We start from the raw sequence: 17,742 nt of genomic DNA on the forward strand, positions 1-17,742 counted from the left end.
AGAGAGAGAGAGAGAGAGAGAGAGAGAGAGAGAGAGAGAGAGAGAGAAAATAACGTATGTCAATGTGTCAGAGAAAACACATCCGAAAAGCTAAAGCAAATGCGCGTTTTAACTGGTTCATTCCGTTGTTAAAAAGCCATGCCACAGCGTCGACGACAAACGACAAACAAAACACGCGCTTCAAGTTGAAAATGCAAAAATTCGTTTGTTATTTGTGTGTGTGTTGTGTATGACAAATGTATGCGTAACTTGTACACAATGAACAATGTCCTTTTTGAATGTGCGCGAAACGTATAAAATGTTGTTTCTCTTGTATGGCATTGTAAATGTGATTATAGATGCTATTGTTCAAAGTCATAGATCTTTTTTTTTGTAGAGGCGTCACGCGCTTTATTTTTATTTGTGTATTGCCCATGGTCTGGAGTTTTTTCGCTTTTTCTCTCGCGTGCCTGCTACAACTCGTACATTACACCAAAAACAGCTTTTATAGCTACTAAGTACCGAAGAAAAAGAGCGATTCAAACGAGACCAGAGACAAATTGCAGAGAGCTGGATTAATATATTTAATGTTTTGTATTTAGAATCTAGTTTTATTGTCAAATGGCAAGTCAGGCTACGAACAGGCGTGCGTGCATTCGTTTGTATTGGCAGGCATTTGAATCCAAAATCGTTATTTAACCGTTTCATTTCGTACGCCTTTTTTCAGCAGTTGAGTGGATTTATTTTTCAAGCATAATATCGTTAAGCAGAAGAAAAGAAACTCCTAATAACATCGAACGAGGGGTTCGGCGCGTTTTATTGACATAAATTACGGCAGGATAGGATTAAAATTATTTATCTTCTCACAGTGGTGTGTTAAACACATTTTGATTGCAACCATAAATCGATCATTCAATAGATTTTGTATGCACGCATTTTGTTGTTGCTGTAAGCTCGATTAAAGATTACGCGATTTTAAATCTGTTTCCGTAATAAATCCAATATAACGATTACTGCCTATGCTTGGCCATTAAAAATCATTCATTTTTATGATTAATTGAATGAAACCGTGACGCATCTGATTTTCTCATGGATGAAAGAGGAGCTATTTTATTCTTCCTGGGAATGTTTCAACTAAAACACCGGAAGGTAGAAAATTGAAAGAGAAAGCAAGCAAACGATAGAAAGTGAGAGATTTCCATTTTTGTGATGGAACATTACATCTTTCGTAATTAATTGAAAGCATTCCGTAAATTATGTTGTTCATTTAACGTACAGAATTACGAGGTCTCAATAATGTAATAGCATGTAGTTCTTATTATGTTTTGACATCATTTTAGTGCGGTGAATTGTAGTAAGTGTGAGTGTGTGTGTGTCTTCCATTTGTCGCTATTCGTTTTTTCGCTCGATGCTCTCGCTCATCTCTTGCCATTAAAATGCATTTCTTCTATGCGCTACTATTACTGTGCCATTACAACCGATGCACTTTACTGCGCGTTTCATATAAAATTTGTGTTTAATAGCGTGAAATTACCTTTGCCATTTTCTTCTCTGCGCCACTTTTTTCGGTTTTGTGTGCCACTATATTCGAATGACCGCTTTTTACGATTAAAATTGTAACAAAATATCATTGTCTTACCGGGTGAAATGCGATTTAGTGTATGCATCATGATGCTATGGACACTTGCAATTTAAAGCTTTCGTATCCGACTGTTGATCAAATGTCACATCACAAATAGAGAAAAAACAAACTTCAAAAGCATTTAAAGTTTTTATTGTGACAAAATCAACTCATTTAACGTAGAATGAAACATTTTATTAGCATTAAACTTTTGATAACTCTTTCATTGTTTTTGCAGCGCATTTTGATTAAGGCGAAAGAAGAAGACTCACAAAAACGATCGAATGATGCTGATTAATGACTTATTTGCTTTATTTCACTTCGTTTGATTTTTGTATCAACGATGAACGCACGATAATTGAGAAATTCTCGAAAAGCATTTAGTACATTTCAATTTCGAAAAAAATCAAATGTTTTTCGTCCATAAAGGAAAAACGGAATAATAGAAAAAGTTTCTGTTGCTTCCTGATCGCTATTTTCATTGAAATAAGAAAAATATACGATTTTTTTCGTTCACTCGTCTGTGCGAATCATAACAAAGAGAGTAAAATGTATGAAATTACATCGTTACACTCGGGGATAATCAGTGATCAAAAGGATGCTTGCTTGTATGAGAGAGAGGAGTGGCGCTAAGATGCGCGTGTATTTTGCTTCCTCGCAATAATTACATCGTATTCTCTTAAATGGACACTGAAATCATAAAAGAAAAATCGTTAACTTAGTTCTAGTGAGAAAAAAAAATTGGACCATTCGAAGTGAAACTAAAAATCAGCCTTGGAAAAAATAGCAAACATAAAACGAAATGAACAAAATTGTGAACGAACAAAAAAAAATCAAATGCAACGCGGAAACAAAAGCTTCCCATGCAAACTGAAACTAACAACAATAATAACAATTTTTATATAATTTCTTTCTTTTTTTTCGCGACCGTTTCATTCACAATGTCTTGGCAACCGTATATCTTGTGCTAACATTTTTTTGTCCCTTTTGCGTTGCCACCACATTCGTTGAACGTTATGCGTTTTCATTTGCAATTAAGAACTTTAATAGCAAATGTAAGATAGTCTCGGTAAATTCGAAGAACTCACAAGCAGATGACTCCCTTAGCGATGGATTTTTTTCTCTCTCTTTCTTTTCGTTTTCATCCCGTAAATAATCGCACACACTTTACTACTATGCATTCTAATATACGCACCCGCTATTTATGTGGAGCCCATTTCCTCCTACACTCGCTCTTATCTAGTTTTAATACTATTCTTTTTTTCTTGCAATAACTTCCATCTCGCTTTTGCTGTGCATTAAATGAAAGTTTTCTTATTAAATGTACACGCTACACGGGCTAATAGTTTTCGCCATGCTCATAACATCGCGTGTGCATCCTTAATTTAAATTTATCTTTCAATTTCCGCGGACTTGAGAAGAAGTGAAAAAACTTTCCATTTTTTAGGCATTTTTTTGTCGCTCTGAAATTGCACCGATGAAAGAAAACTAATTTCTTGTTCTACGTTCAGCTTCATTTAAGCAGCAAATGAAGTGAAATTTTTGAACTGCTTTTATACTATTTATGTGCACTTCATCGAATTTTAAATGGACGATTTGTGAAATATTTAATATTGTTTAATTACAATGATTGGAATATATTTTTAAAAAAATCCATTTCAGAACAATTTTTTTATAAAATTGCTCATCATATTTTCCCCAAAACCAAATTTTGAATATTATACAATACAAATTTCAATTTTCAAATCAAAATAAAGTCGAGTTCGCAAGTCTTTCTGTTAATTTATTGAAGTTAATATTCATTCAACATTTTATATCTCAAACATACATTTTACTTACTTCTGCAAAGTTATATAATGTGTTTGTAACAAACGTTCATGAAAGTTATATGAAAGATGAGGCTGAACGAGTATTAACTGCATCAGTTCCTTTTACATACTAGCTTATCTTAGTTCAGGTGAGTTAATTTCATAAAATATGATGCGTATGGAATTAAATTGCTCGCTGTCATTTGAAGACATAAACCAGTTAATTTCAATCACTCTTTGTCAAAGCTTCGGTGAAACTGTCAGAATATGTTTAAAATTTAGAATTAAGCCATTGCTTGATACAACGACAAACAAATAACCTGTCTAAATGACAGTCTCTTAAGAAATTTTGCCGAGTTTCATATATGATATTGCTGCTTCAATGGAGACAAAAGCTATTTATTTCACCTTAGAGTTTCATTTAAATATTCCGCGCACCAGTAATACACTGAACTAAGAAGATTCACGGATTCAAAGCGTAAAAACGAATATATGTACTCAAGTTTGAAATAGAGGGAAGTGGAATGAAGTGCAATTGAAAAGTCTAATTGGATTTTGTGTTGAAGGAATTTAAAACTTATCTCATTTGACTAATTAATTTGTCAAAGCTTTTGAATCTGATTGAACTAACTCACCGTTCAGAAACACTTTGTATAAAATCAATACTATTGAATTTATCGTAAAGATTATTCATCAATATTAATAAATCTAACTTGTTATCAAAATATATGATTTAATAATTTCTGTTTAATTGAGCAATAGATTTCTGCAAAACACACCATCGGCACTGTGCATTGATAAATTTCATCCTTCATTTTTATCTAATTCTAAGTTTCCGATGAGCCGTGTGAAAATCTCCAATTAAAAAAAAAACAAAAACAAAATAATAATTTGTATGAACGGATGGGTTCAATGGATATTTTTCCATGTAAGATGCATTTGCATTGTGAACATTTTTGGAAATATTAATGATTTGCCTGACAACGACACACAAATGCACATTGACGCATGATAATCTGAATGGTAAATTAGCTTGGTATGGCACACTGCTTGCAAAACATGGTGGTTATCTTTCCATATTTACACTTTAATTGCTACTGTTCGTGGAACAGCAACAATGGCACGTGTGGTACAGAAAATATTGTGTGAGTAGGTGGATGTGTAGTAGTATCGTTGCAGCTTGCACTTGTGACCATCTTACATGACATGAAATTCATTTTCTAACGCAATTAGAAATGGGTGCAAGCAAGAGAGAAACATTTTCCAGTGTAAGATTTCTCATCGCTGCGATGGCATCGTTGATGTGATCTTTTGCTATCGGATGTCATAAATCATGGATGAGTTATCCATTGTTATTATTCATGCCTTAACATTTATCAATGTTGCTGGTGTAGTTACAGCTTTCATTTTACGGATTGGTGGAGCATTCCATTTGGTGAAGAGGCCGGGTGAAGCAAATTTATTAAATTTCATGATTATAGCACAGCATACAAGAAGTGAGAGAAAGAATTGGTACACATTTACTGAAATCCACAGATGATTTTAAATGCAAATGAATACATTCCATTTCTTATGGTGTCATCAAATTTATTCTTGCAAAAATTTTAAATTAATTTATTTTCCACTCTTTCTACTACATTCTCTTCATCACAATCACAAGTATTTAATTTAGCTCAAGATGAGCCTTTGACTCAATATGAAGACGATCAGATTTGAATTCAATGACGAAAGATTAAAATTACACATATTCTATCGATTGTTTTCTTTGAAGCTTTTGTATTTGGATAATTGGTGACATTAGAATTTAACATCTACAATGGAATCATTGAAATTCTTCAGAATGGTAAAATTTTGATCAAATTCCTTCACAACGGACTTGAACATATTCCGAATTTCGTAGAGGAAACTGATTTGTCGTTGTGGTAGGTTGAAGTTCCTACATTGAAAATATTTAATTTGGAAATTGGGAGACCTTTCACAATGCTGTCACTGACCATACATGACTGTACTAGCTTTATACAGTTTTGTTGTGAAGATAGCATGAGTATAATGTGTGCAAAATTTCTAATATACTCATTTATGGAATGAATTCAAAATGATAGATATTTTTGCGTCAGACAAAACGGAATGCATCTTATTAGTTTAGGTAATTGAAATTTTTTGGCGCTAAAAAATGTCAGCAATGTCAGAATTATTGACAAAATTTATACGACATAATAATATTTTCGATATTTCTGGTCAACAATGACTTGAATTTCGATCCCAGCCAAATTGCGATCTCAAGTAATGCCAATCATTTAGAATGGAATCTAATATTGAAAAGATTCTATTTGAAAAGAATTTGAACATTATACAGATAGGCAGGGAGAGAAGAGAAAGAGAGGGAATTTACTTTAAACGCAACCGCCCGTGCATAGGAAATGAAGTAACGAAAAAAAAGCATCAACTCAATAAAAGTCTCAAACAAAGTCTCATTTAAAAATTGCTACAAGTTCAGTTTATCACATTTCCTGTTCCATTGTGTGCAGAGACAGACCATTGTTTGGAGTGCATTTTTGCCGTTAATCACAGCGACATTCCTGTAGTCGTTGAGCTTGCTTTGTTGCAAGTTCTTTTTCTCGCTCTTTCTTCTGGAATGTGTGATGATAATCGACGAAGCGTAGGAAGTTCTTTTGAAGAGACGTAAAGTCATTGTGCATGCCAATGGTGTGTTGTCTTTTTCTCCATTGGCATATGTATAAGTATTTTCATGAATGAGAGTGCCGCAGGCTGAGTGATGATGATTTTGCAGTAAATGAAAGTGTTAGAATAGAATTTCTAAAGGGAAAGGGAGATGGGGAATAGAGAAGAGAAAGCGTCCGCACGTATTGAAAGACGTTGGAGTGAAAAAAAAGTGAGCATGCGGGCACCAAACTGACATTTTATAAAAGTAGAAACGATAAACGCGTAAGCATGACTACAGGGCATACTTTTATTTTGTGTGAGCCATCGTATTTTTTTTTGCCTCATATATTTTCCTACTTTTTCATTTACTTTGTAATTTTTTGTAGCTTTTCAGCTAAATTCTTCGATATCAAAAAGAACAAAAAAAAAATGCGAGAGAGAAAAAAGAAGAAAGTTATGCTCATGAAAAAGCACTTACAATCTTCAACACATAAATCACAGAAGAAAAGCCGGTTTAGTGCCCGCGCGATCTCTCTATTTTGTTGCACACATACACACACACAGGTGGAGAGAATCATGCATAAAAAACAAAAGCAATCCGTGTACTTAACACGTAATACATAAAAAAATCTGCACAGATAAGATTTGAATGTGGCTTAGACTGACTCTTTTTTTAACTCTCATCTCGAAGGGATTTGTAAAAATAGCATGCTGCGAGCAGGAGACCACATGAAATCTCCATAAATCCAAAATCAAAATGCGGATCATAAAAACAAACGAAGAATACGTCATCAACGACATGTATATTACTGCCTCAAAGGGGTTCAACAAAATATCACAAAGTCTCTTTTTTTGCAAACGAATCATGTTTACATATTGTCTGGTTTGTCTGTGCACTTGCAATACCCACACTGTCGTTCTGTAGTCATCCATTAAATGGAATGAAATATGAACAAATAAAATAATGGCAGCAAAATCAACCGATTAAATGAGTAATGTCACACGAATCCAACAAAGCGTATTCATTTCGGATTTGAAATAATGCTACACCGACGACTCATGTAAATTGCCTAGCATTTTGTGTTGAGTGTCCCTAATACACAATCTTTTGGTTGATCGTTCTGTCGCTTGCCCAACTCAATATCTCAACTAAGATCTGCCTTTGCAGCGTTAAGTATGTGTTTTATTGCGATTTTCTTAAAATAAAATCTTTTCATTTTTTTTCTCTCAAATGGTTTGCGTTGAAAAGCATTCCAAACAACAATGAAATGGATGAACAGTCAGACACAAAGTTGGAATGCAGCTGAAAGAAATGTATACAAAGCGGACAATATTCTGGAATTATTTTTTTTCGTGTTTGCACTAGAGCACGTAATATATCTAGGGGGTAGACATGATTCATTTGATTCACTGTGATTCAAAAGATTCACATTGTTTAGATGACATTTGAAATGTCATTTATGTGTCATACAAGAAATATTTATTGAACAATTAAAATTATTTGTCTTCGAAAAAATGATTTCTTGACGTTTTTTTAAATGTATTATCTCATTATGGTTGATTTTATTTGGAATTTACTAGAAAAACACGAAATAGATGAAAAAATAATATTTAGAATTTGTTGCACGATCATGTTAGTAAAACCAAAAGTGATGCTTATTTGACATTTGAATGATTCATTTGATTCACTGTGATTCACATGATTCAAAGTTTTATAATTCGTGTCTACCCCCTAGTAATATATTGTAAACAAGAAACTTGACAACATTTTTTTCCTCCGCTTCCGATGCGCGCAATTTCAAAGCCATGAAGTGAATGAATAAAAAAACCGCTCGCCTGAAAACAATGTATGCAGTGAGTTTATGGTTGGTTAAGTGTAAATCACATTGATAAAAACATTTTGTTGTGTTTTTCTGTCCATAGCCCCTCCGCTATTCGCTATAGCATTTCGAGTGCAGTGGAAACACAAAGCCAAAACCAAAAATGAAGCCCACACATTGCTGACACAAAAATGCTGTTTATGTGGAGAGCAAAAAAAATGAAAGTATTATCTGAAATGATAATTTTAAAAGCAAACAAGCATTTGCCCCAAATGAAATAACAATTAAATGTTTAACATTCAATTTATCATTCGGAGTAAAAACCAGGCGATTGTTGATGTGATGACAATGGAAATTTATTCGAGAATTTCTAACAGAATATGAACTATTTTACAATGTTATGCGCATAACATGCTGCGTGCAATACAAGTAAACTGTTTACTGCTGTTTAGTGTATATGATTAAGATATATAACAGATAATGCAATGAAATCTGAAAAAAGAATGAAATATGTTTGTCATTGATTTCATCTATTCTATTAGATAACCGTATACAATGTGGTTCGATGAGAGACGACGACAATGAAATCTTTCAGCAGGATCACAGTTACAGTGCGACGTGTGAGCTCTCAAAATTGAATGATTTGAAGCGAAGTAAAGCAAGCGTAAAATTGCATTTTCATCAACGACCTCAAATGTCAATCGAAACATGACATGAATGGGAAATTTTTTTCTTTGGCCTGAGGTAATTTCATATGTTCAAGACAACGATTGGTATACGATTGTGTTGGAAAGTTTCAAACGAGTTTTTCTCGAATTCACATGGGTATTGGAAATATATTATTATTTGTCCATTGTTCGTTTTATGTGTAGAAACTCTCTCACGCACACCAGATAATGTGTATCAAACATCAGTTTTTGGTACAGCATGACATTCACTGCAAAATGAATTGTTACTCACGTATCGTTCGGCACGTTTTTAAACGATAACACACACACACGCACATACACATACATAAGACATATATGTTACATGTATCACGTTAGAGACCCTGATATTGAACCCTCCAATTCTTCCTGCGTGTCCTGTATGCAAACCAGGTTGTTTGATTATTCATGGTTTCACATTTGTGATCCAAACTAGAGCCAATAAAACGACAAACTCATTGTTTGCATCAGAGCACACTTATCTTATTTGTTGTTTTTGTCGTTTTGCTTTTTCCTTTGAGGTCATAAATCACACATTCATTCGATTTTCGTACGGAAAACCGAATTGATGTTGATTTTTGTTTTGAATTATCACTAGCTCTTTAGGAAGATTCACACATCTCCGAAACCTAAAGCGATTTTTCTTCAATACTCATCAAGAGTAAAAAGAGGCATTTACCATAAATGTTTGAGGAAATTTCAGCATTGGCATTGATTGGGTCCAGGGACCTTTTCTCACATTCTCACATCTTCTCACTGGCAATGATACGTGAAACATTAAACATATTATGGACGTTTTCGTGTCATTGATTCAATTCGAGTAACGATTACCAATAAAAATGATTTTTTTCCCTTTATTTTTTATTCATTTTAAAGCATTTTTCGCTACTGGTAAAAAATGAAACAAAATGAACGTAAAAACGTAGCATTGGCAATTTTTTTAGTCTGACATTTATTTACGAACAATATACACATGTAAAACTTTACATTGAGGTCAAATTGTAGTAAATTTCATTCGCTTTTTGTATTTCATTCGTTTGTTCTGGTTCCAAGTGAACCAATTTACACAATGAAAAAATCGTTTTCCATTTTTTTATTTTTCGAAATGACAGTGATGGAATACATAATTCCGGCAAATTGCATTCATTGCATCCGGTCAAATTCATCAAAGGCATGGTGTATCAATACTGTATTTTGTTAATACATTTTACACTTTTAATTCATTTTTACCGTAATATTTTTTTTCTTTTTGTGATCGATTTACGTTCAAAAAAAAACAACAACAATTTTTCCTCAAAAACAATTTGCCATTGAACTGTTATTTACACATAGAGGATATATGTATAATACGATTACTACAGAATTTGTAGCAGCTGCAAAACTAATGGAAAAGGCCCATGACAAAAAAACTGTTCGGTGCACAAAAATTTGATTGAAAAATACTCTCCAAAATAAATATTGTAAAAGTGATCGCTCTTTTTTGGTGCTGGTTAAATGGTACGCGCGCAGTTGAAATGGAAGCAATAGAATGGTTAGAGTCAACAGAAAACTCACACAATCAAATGTTAATTATACAGTTTGTTGTGGTGATAGTAGTACGTTTTTTTCTTTCTTACACACAAATGGATTCATTTGAAATAACTGTTACAGTCAAATGCAAATGACTAACTTTTTAATGAATTGTGTGTGTGTTTGCGCTATCAATTCAGTGTGTCCATTAATTTAATAGTGTTCTTTCAATAAACGTTGAAGTAGTTCTGATGTCAATTGCATTCAAAATTAGTCCATGAACGATAAAATTCAAAACATGCTGGCAGCAATTTAAACAAATAACAGGTAATTTGCTCAAATTCAAAATCCATTCGATTTGTTGCTGAAAATGGCAAATCAAATTTTAAACTGTGATCGTCAATGTCTATTTAAATCAACCATTTACATTTTACATAATTTGTGAATTAATTTTCAGCTTTAAATTAGAGGCCATTCTCCAATATTGCTATAAAACGGTTTTGGGCCAAGTTTTTGGTTCAGAAAAATATGTTCATTGCGATGAATTATTTCTTTAAAAGTTGTTCAATACATTTGAAATTTAATTTGATCAAGTATTCAATGAATTTATACAAAGAGAGATTTCATTATGTTTCTACAATAAAATAGAATCTGCATAGGATATTTGAAACCATATCCGAAACCTAACCAGTCTCAGCGTTATGTAATTGATTTTGAATGGTGTATCGGTTTTCTAACGAATGTAATTAGCTTTTGGTCAAAATCATTTCAGCTCAAAAAAAATATAATTGACGTCAAACACAACTGTGCACACGTTTTCGATTGTTGAATCGATATGTTGAAAAATGATATGAACAATAGTAACAAATAATAAATTAAACAATGAAATGGCAGCTTTTTATATTGACGTCAAATTACATTTTATCAAATTGAAATTAAAAATTTCTCGAAATCGAATTCTACAATATAACAGCGTCACTTTTAAAATGTCTGGCCACAAAACAGTGGCAATTCTCTCCACTCATTGATCAAATTGTTCGTGAGGTTATTTTTATTACAGGCCAAAGCATCGAATAAAAGTGCACTGAATAATGATTGTGGTTGGTTTATTTGCAATTTTCCTTTTGTTCGAGAAACCATTACGAGTTTTATTTATTAATAGTTTCAAATTCGTTGTTCTGTATGTTTGTGTTGTACGAATTAACCGCAAATCGGAATATTGGCATTGTACACAATGTGTCAGCGCTATCAAAAGTGTTTTTTTTTCTCGTTCAATTGCACAGCTAAATGAAATTTTGTTCAATTAAATTGTAACGAAAACGAAGTAAAATCTGTCTTTCACTCTATGGTAGATTTTGGTTTTTGTGTATCAGTGTGTGATTGTGATATTCTCGCACCATAGTTTGGTACATAGAAAATATTCGCTATTTATTCTCTGTTCGTAAAATTACTTTAACCACACCGTCGAGCCAAAACGGTATAATTCATTGTTTTGGGCGTGCAACACACAAATTCACATATATACACTGTACCAAATATGGAACATTTTGGTAAACATCTGTGTGCAGCAAGTACAGAACACCACAACACAACATAAATCACATCAAACGAAAGCCACACAAAAGGATTAAGTTTTCCGAGCTATTTTCTTTCCATGTTTTTGGTTGTAGGTGTATCAAATTGCAGTGAATTAGTCCCAAAATCCGCCCAACCACTCTCCTTTTACTCCATCTCTGTGCATAGATTAATTCATTATGAAATTATGTTGAATGCTCTTGCTTACATGATCGAAATAAATGATCTGGCCAAAAGGTGATGATAGCACGAATATTGCATGAATACGTGTGTGTATGTGTTTTTGCCATTATTCAATACGAATATTGCTGAAATCAGTCAAATTACCGCTCCCAGACGATATCCATTTACTTTATTACACCTTCATTCACAGCACACGTCTAACACACGTTCTTTTTCTCTTCATTAGATCAAACTTGGAACTAATTTGTTGGCATAAATTCTTGTTTAAATTGGCTTATAATATCATATAGTATGGTGGCTGTTGATCGAGTTCATAATTTTGTCTCATGGTCAGACATTTTAATGAAGCATATAGACTTTTCCTTTTCAATTATCAACGTTGAAGTGAAAGGAAACTTTTTCTAATATTAGCCAAACCGATTTTTGTGTCCAGCTACAATTTTTTTGCACTCAAACCTATAGAAAAATTATATAAAACAGATGTAAATCTGTTGAATCTTATAAAACATTTTAAATGTGTATGTTTTTTATCCATCGATTTTTTTCGTTGAAAGCTATTGGTTCGTAGGCTACCATTACTTACAATGGCAAATAATGCCAAAAACTGCATGATGGCGCCATCTCTACGTGCACATGAAAATTAGAACAAAAAGTATGTGTAGAATATTGATTGATTCGAAGTTTGAATATGGAATCATTTGTTGTGACATCTGTCATTCTACGCTCTGAACAAAAACCGATTTATTGTTTGCATCTAGTGAATTTGTGATGGAAAATAAATTAAAATTACTTTGCACAGTTTGTGCCATCGAAATAATTTGCGAGGACGTTGCACAACACATGGTTTTGCATTATACAAACATTCTACACATACTTTTTGTTCTAATTTTCAGGTGCACGTAGAGATGGCGCTGGGAACGCGAAGCTCAAAAAAAATATACAGTCTATATAGAAAGCAAGTGACGGTAGTTCGTAGGGATTAAGTGCACGTGAATGAATTTGATAGAAAAAATCCATTTTATTTGATTCGTTCACCAGGTACTATGGATAAAATATGAGCTCAATTCATTGCTCATTTGATCTCTTTGCATACCAACATTCAATAAAAAACGGCTTTAGCTCTATTACCTGATATCTCGAAATGCTCGGCTCCTATGTTCTGCACAAAATACGACGACACTTCTACTTTCTTGCCCAATAACGAGTCAACTTCTTCAGCTAAATGTCAATATCGTGATCCTGCAAGAAAAAAAGAGCGTGAAATATTAGTTTTCAGTATTTTTGTCGTTCGCAAGAAAAATTGGTCATGTTTTTTATGTGTTTGTTGAAGAAAGTAAGAATACGAAATGAAAAGAAATTGGATTGGTTTTAGCCATAAATGTGTGTGTGTTCAATGCAACAAATTTAGTTAAGCAAAAGATTTAGTGTGACTATTGCGCATTCCATTTGATGGAAAATTCAAACGGAAGATTACCAATTGAGTGAATAAATGTAGTGTTATATTCACTCTGTGTGTGTGCTATAGTTGCACATTTATTTGTGCTTTTTTTTTAATTTTCAACTTGAGTTGTGGCGAATTATTGAATTATGTGACAGATGTGTGAACGGTTGAGGTCAAATAAATACTTCAACCAGGCAGCGAATCAATAAATCACCGTGATAAATTGAAAATGTTCTACAAGCACTATCGCACATCTCTTCTCCTCTTACTCCAGTGTCTGGCTCTTCCTCGTATTGTTTCTATTTTTTTTTTATCGTAACAGAAAAAAATTATATGCAACCATCGAATGCCAGAAATGTTTTCCACTAAATTGGTTCGAAGTTGTTTTTTGAATGTATGCCACACGAGTGTCACTTCGGCACTACTGAATCACTGGCCAAATTGATTTGAGATTTATCGAAGCGTTGCATTTTGTGAAGCCATTGCTCATTTGGTTATTCCTAAATGGCAAACAACACTTGTATTCGATTTTAACTCTATAGGAGAGTTGCTGTCGAAAGACTCAAAAGTGGTTCAATTGAAATAAGTTTATTTCAAGAGAATTTTAAGGGTATTGAGAAAGGTGGCTATAAAGAAAAGCCAAAAATATATACACACACGTAAATTAATGAACGGATTTTGTGATGTGAAATATCTGTTATCCAAAAGACCTTAAATTTGTCGTTTTAATGGTTCGTTTCGCACTCTTGACACAAATCCCAAGCATTTTTCTAAAGTTACTTTTTCGAAGTATCCTGTGAAATCTCGAATACTTTTCGCACTGTTTTTATATACATTGTACACGTATAGTGTATATTCTATTGTCGTATCGACGCTTAAAAAAAAATCGAAAACCAACAAAATGCATTTCGTCGCGGAAAAAAAGATAAAGAAAATGTCTGTGTTAAAATCAATGGAAGAAAAATGCAACAAATAGTGATTTCATGCGAAATCGTTCATTCGCTCGATACATCTATTCAGGGTTATACGGTAACATTCTTGCACACGAACACCCGAACAATGTTCACTAGAGTAGAAACCGAACCGATATATACGTTCTGCTGCCATTTCGATGGCATGCATTTTGTTCTTTTTTTATTCCCAGGTCAACGTATAAACGTAAAATTCACACACGGATGTTTCAATGCACTCAAGTGTGATAGGCAAAAGATGCGGAGAAAAAGAGAAGCAGATAGAGAAATAGAGTGAAAAAAGAACTGCTACACAAAGATTTATGTAATTGTTGCGGTTTGATTGGTGCCCATTGAGTAGAGAATGCACACATACCCATATCGACATTTGTGTTTCGATGGAATTGCTAAGTGCAGTCGGTTTTCTTCCCACTTTCGTGTGGTTGTTTTCTTCTTTTTTTTTTAATTTTCTACACACTAAATCTCGCATTGAATGAAACATTTTTGTTCTTTCCCTATCTCTGTTCCTCTCTTCATCTCTTTATACAATTGCCACTCGTTAACTGGCATTACAAAAGATGCAAAACGCTCACAATGCTCTCACTATATACAGAGATATGTGGCAATCAATGATTCAGAAATTGAAAGAAAAAGCGAGAGAAAGAAAAATATTCGGTTTGTATAAGCATGAAACTCTTCACATTTTTAAAAACAAACGCAAAATGGTGGAACACTGAAAACAAAATGTCGATGGCCATTTATTTTTTATCAATGTTTGCAATACGTCAGATGTTTGTTTTCTTTCCATTTTGAAATGAATTTTTGATAATTACATTTTCAAGCTTAGCTTTCATTTCACCAATGAACACATTGAAAAGAATCCATTCTTTCAATTACTTTTCAATTGTTTTCAACGAGGCCAAACGGTTTTCCAAAGAACTTTCCAAACTGGAATTTTATCCGATTAATTTAAGATATGATGTACAATCGCTGCAATGTGATGATGAAATTTTTGGCCAAATTATAATCACACGTCATTTAATAGAGGAAATCATTTCTTCGAGCGGAAACCATGTGTGTTGGATACAATACAGATGATATAGAGCACTGAATATAGTGTTCTATAAAACCAGTTTATGATTTGTTATGGGCATTTTGCCAGAAATTACCATTGTGACATAATGAACAGTTGTCAGAATCGGGTTAAAACAGAGTAGATAAATTTATATAATATATCATGCTGTGACTACAAACTACAATAAAGTCAAGCTCATCATCCAGAAGGCCAAATGATGCCATGCATTCTAGCAATTGTGCAGAGAAAAAAATAAATAGAGCAAATTGGATGTGTGTATGAAACAGCGATACGAATCGAAACCAAACCATTTTTTTGGTTTCACTTAAAACCAAACCGGAGCAATCGGAACGTTCGAAAAATGGTTTCTACTGCAAATCGCAGTCTGCGATGAGCTGTACTGTGTGCATAGCATCAACTTTGTACACTCATACATTCAAAGCATCGTCATTCACGTATACATAGCGACGCTATGATAGCGTGAATGTATGTTCGCCATACAAACCATTTTCGGAACGTTCCGCTTGCTTCGTTCAATACACAAATGAAACCAATTCGAGATACCACTCCGAAATCGGTTTGTATGCGAAATTTCAAACCGGTTCGCATCGCTGGTATGAAACAAGACCAATAAATTAAAGACCATATTCTCATGGTAGCATTTCTTTGGATGTAATTCAATCGCTCCGGTTAAAAAAAAAAAATATGTTGAATTTTTTCCTTGTATTTATCTCAACAATTTTGGCCCGAAGTGAAAATGGAAACACACAAATACATAAAATGTTGGCTTTACAAATAATTTTCGTTGTCCGTTTATTCGAAATACCCTACTTGATTTAAACTAAATTAAATCCACAATAAATATTGTTATAACAATTTTTGGATAATATTTAGCATTTTCAGGGTAATTGGTGCAGCAATTATAATCTGCTTTAAAGCACCGTTGTCGGATAAAACTCGGTCGATGTAAAATGGTTGATGTGTGCTTATTGTTGGAATTTTCGAACGAAAGAAAATATCTTCATCTCTTACTTTGTTTCATCTCTCGGCTTAATTCCATGAAATTCGCCATACTTATGGGGATAAGACGAATGAAAGACAAAATTTTCCAATTACAAGCAAATTATGAACGAAATAACTCCGAAATGTTGTGCTTGAATGTGGCCTCGAATGAATAATAGCAAAATTATTCCAATAACGTCATTAAGATTAAATTCTTTACGCTCACTGAGGTTATTGAATTGAGTTCATTGAAAGTAGACGACATACTGCTCCGCGGCGACCAATTTCTCATAACAGCTCAAACCCATCATTTTTAATAATTTATTAAAGTTCAACATTCCATTGTATCGGTCGGTTTACTACACTCAGTGTACTTTGTTTCATTTTTGCCAGTCAGTGTGCAGAGAGAGAGTGCCGTTTGAACTGCTATTGCAAATAAATGTGCGGAAATGTACGTAATTTTCATTCGAATAAATGCAAATACCCATCAAAGTGAAATGTCTGTTTGTATTTCATCGTCGTTATAGTCAACCGAACAAAAAATTCAACCAAAGAGATGTTCCATCTAATATAAAAACATGTTAAGCTTGATAAAAACATGAAGCCGCGTGCGTTTCTTTTTATCGTTCTTTATCCGTAGCAACGAAGATCATTTTACGATTTATAAACGAAATAATTTAAATTCTCCCCTTAGATTTATGTATAAGCATTAAATTTTTCAAAAGCTTTAGTGTATTGAGAAGCTTCGCTTGAATGATATTAACATGACGACAACATACATCTTTGACAAAGAATAAAAAATATTTCGTTGTGTGCTTTTTTTTCGAGGTACTTGTGTTTACAGTTCCTCGATGATTCATCAACAGTAGACTGTGGCATTTCTTGAATTTATATTTAAAATTTTGACAAAAGGGGAAAACTTTTTGCAACAGCTAAATAAAATAAACGTTTTTCACGAGACGATGGATGTATATGTAGATGAAATGCGAAATCAGTTAAATTTATCCAAATGTTGTAAAACTGAATGAGACACTATTTTTGTATAGCGGATGGTTCAAACTACATTTCGGTTATATTTGAAAATAACAAAAATAGATTATGGCGTTTTGTTAATGTTTGGAATTCATCACTTTGCAAATGAATATATTTGGATTGTACAGAGCATCTCCGTAACCAAAATGTTCGGGAAGGCTCAACTTTTTCCAAATTTGTCAATTTTCTGAGGTATTTTTTTGAAACTCAAAGAACAATGCCAAAAAGTTAGCCAGTGATTTTATGCATATGTTATTGGTACGACTTACGTGTAAACAAATGGAGATAACATCAGGAGTACCAACATAAAAATGAGCTGACTCACTCGTTATATGAAAAATGGACATCCTTTTTTTTGACGACAAGGTTCACACTT

General features: G+C 33.3%; 2 protein-coding genes across 4 annotated transcripts in view; one reads left to right on the top strand and one right to left on the bottom strand.

Annotated features, from left to right (window-relative positions):
• The window catches only part of LOC116342303 (FMRFamide receptor), a 209,926-nt gene that overhangs the window by 113,903 nt on the left and 78,281 nt on the right, over positions 1 to 17,742 (top strand). The window lies entirely within an intron of this gene.
• LOC116342304 (uncoordinated protein 58-like) overlaps positions 1 to 17,742 on the bottom strand; it is a 149,453-nt gene that overhangs the window by 98,130 nt on the left and 33,581 nt on the right. Inside the window, exon 2 of the mRNA XM_031769842.1 lies at positions 12,995 to 13,105. The gene's annotated coding sequence lies outside the window, so the exon portion shown is untranslated. The remainder of the gene's footprint in view (positions 1 to 12,994; positions 13,106 to 17,742) is intronic.

The sequence above is a fragment of the Contarinia nasturtii genome, unplaced genomic scaffold (assembly GCF_009176525.2).
Source record: "Contarinia nasturtii isolate CC-2019 unplaced genomic scaffold, AAFC_CNas_1.1 Cnas_scaffold_864, whole genome shotgun sequence".
In the NCBI taxonomy this organism is placed as follows: Eukaryota; Metazoa; Arthropoda; class Insecta; order Diptera; family Cecidomyiidae; genus Contarinia; species Contarinia nasturtii.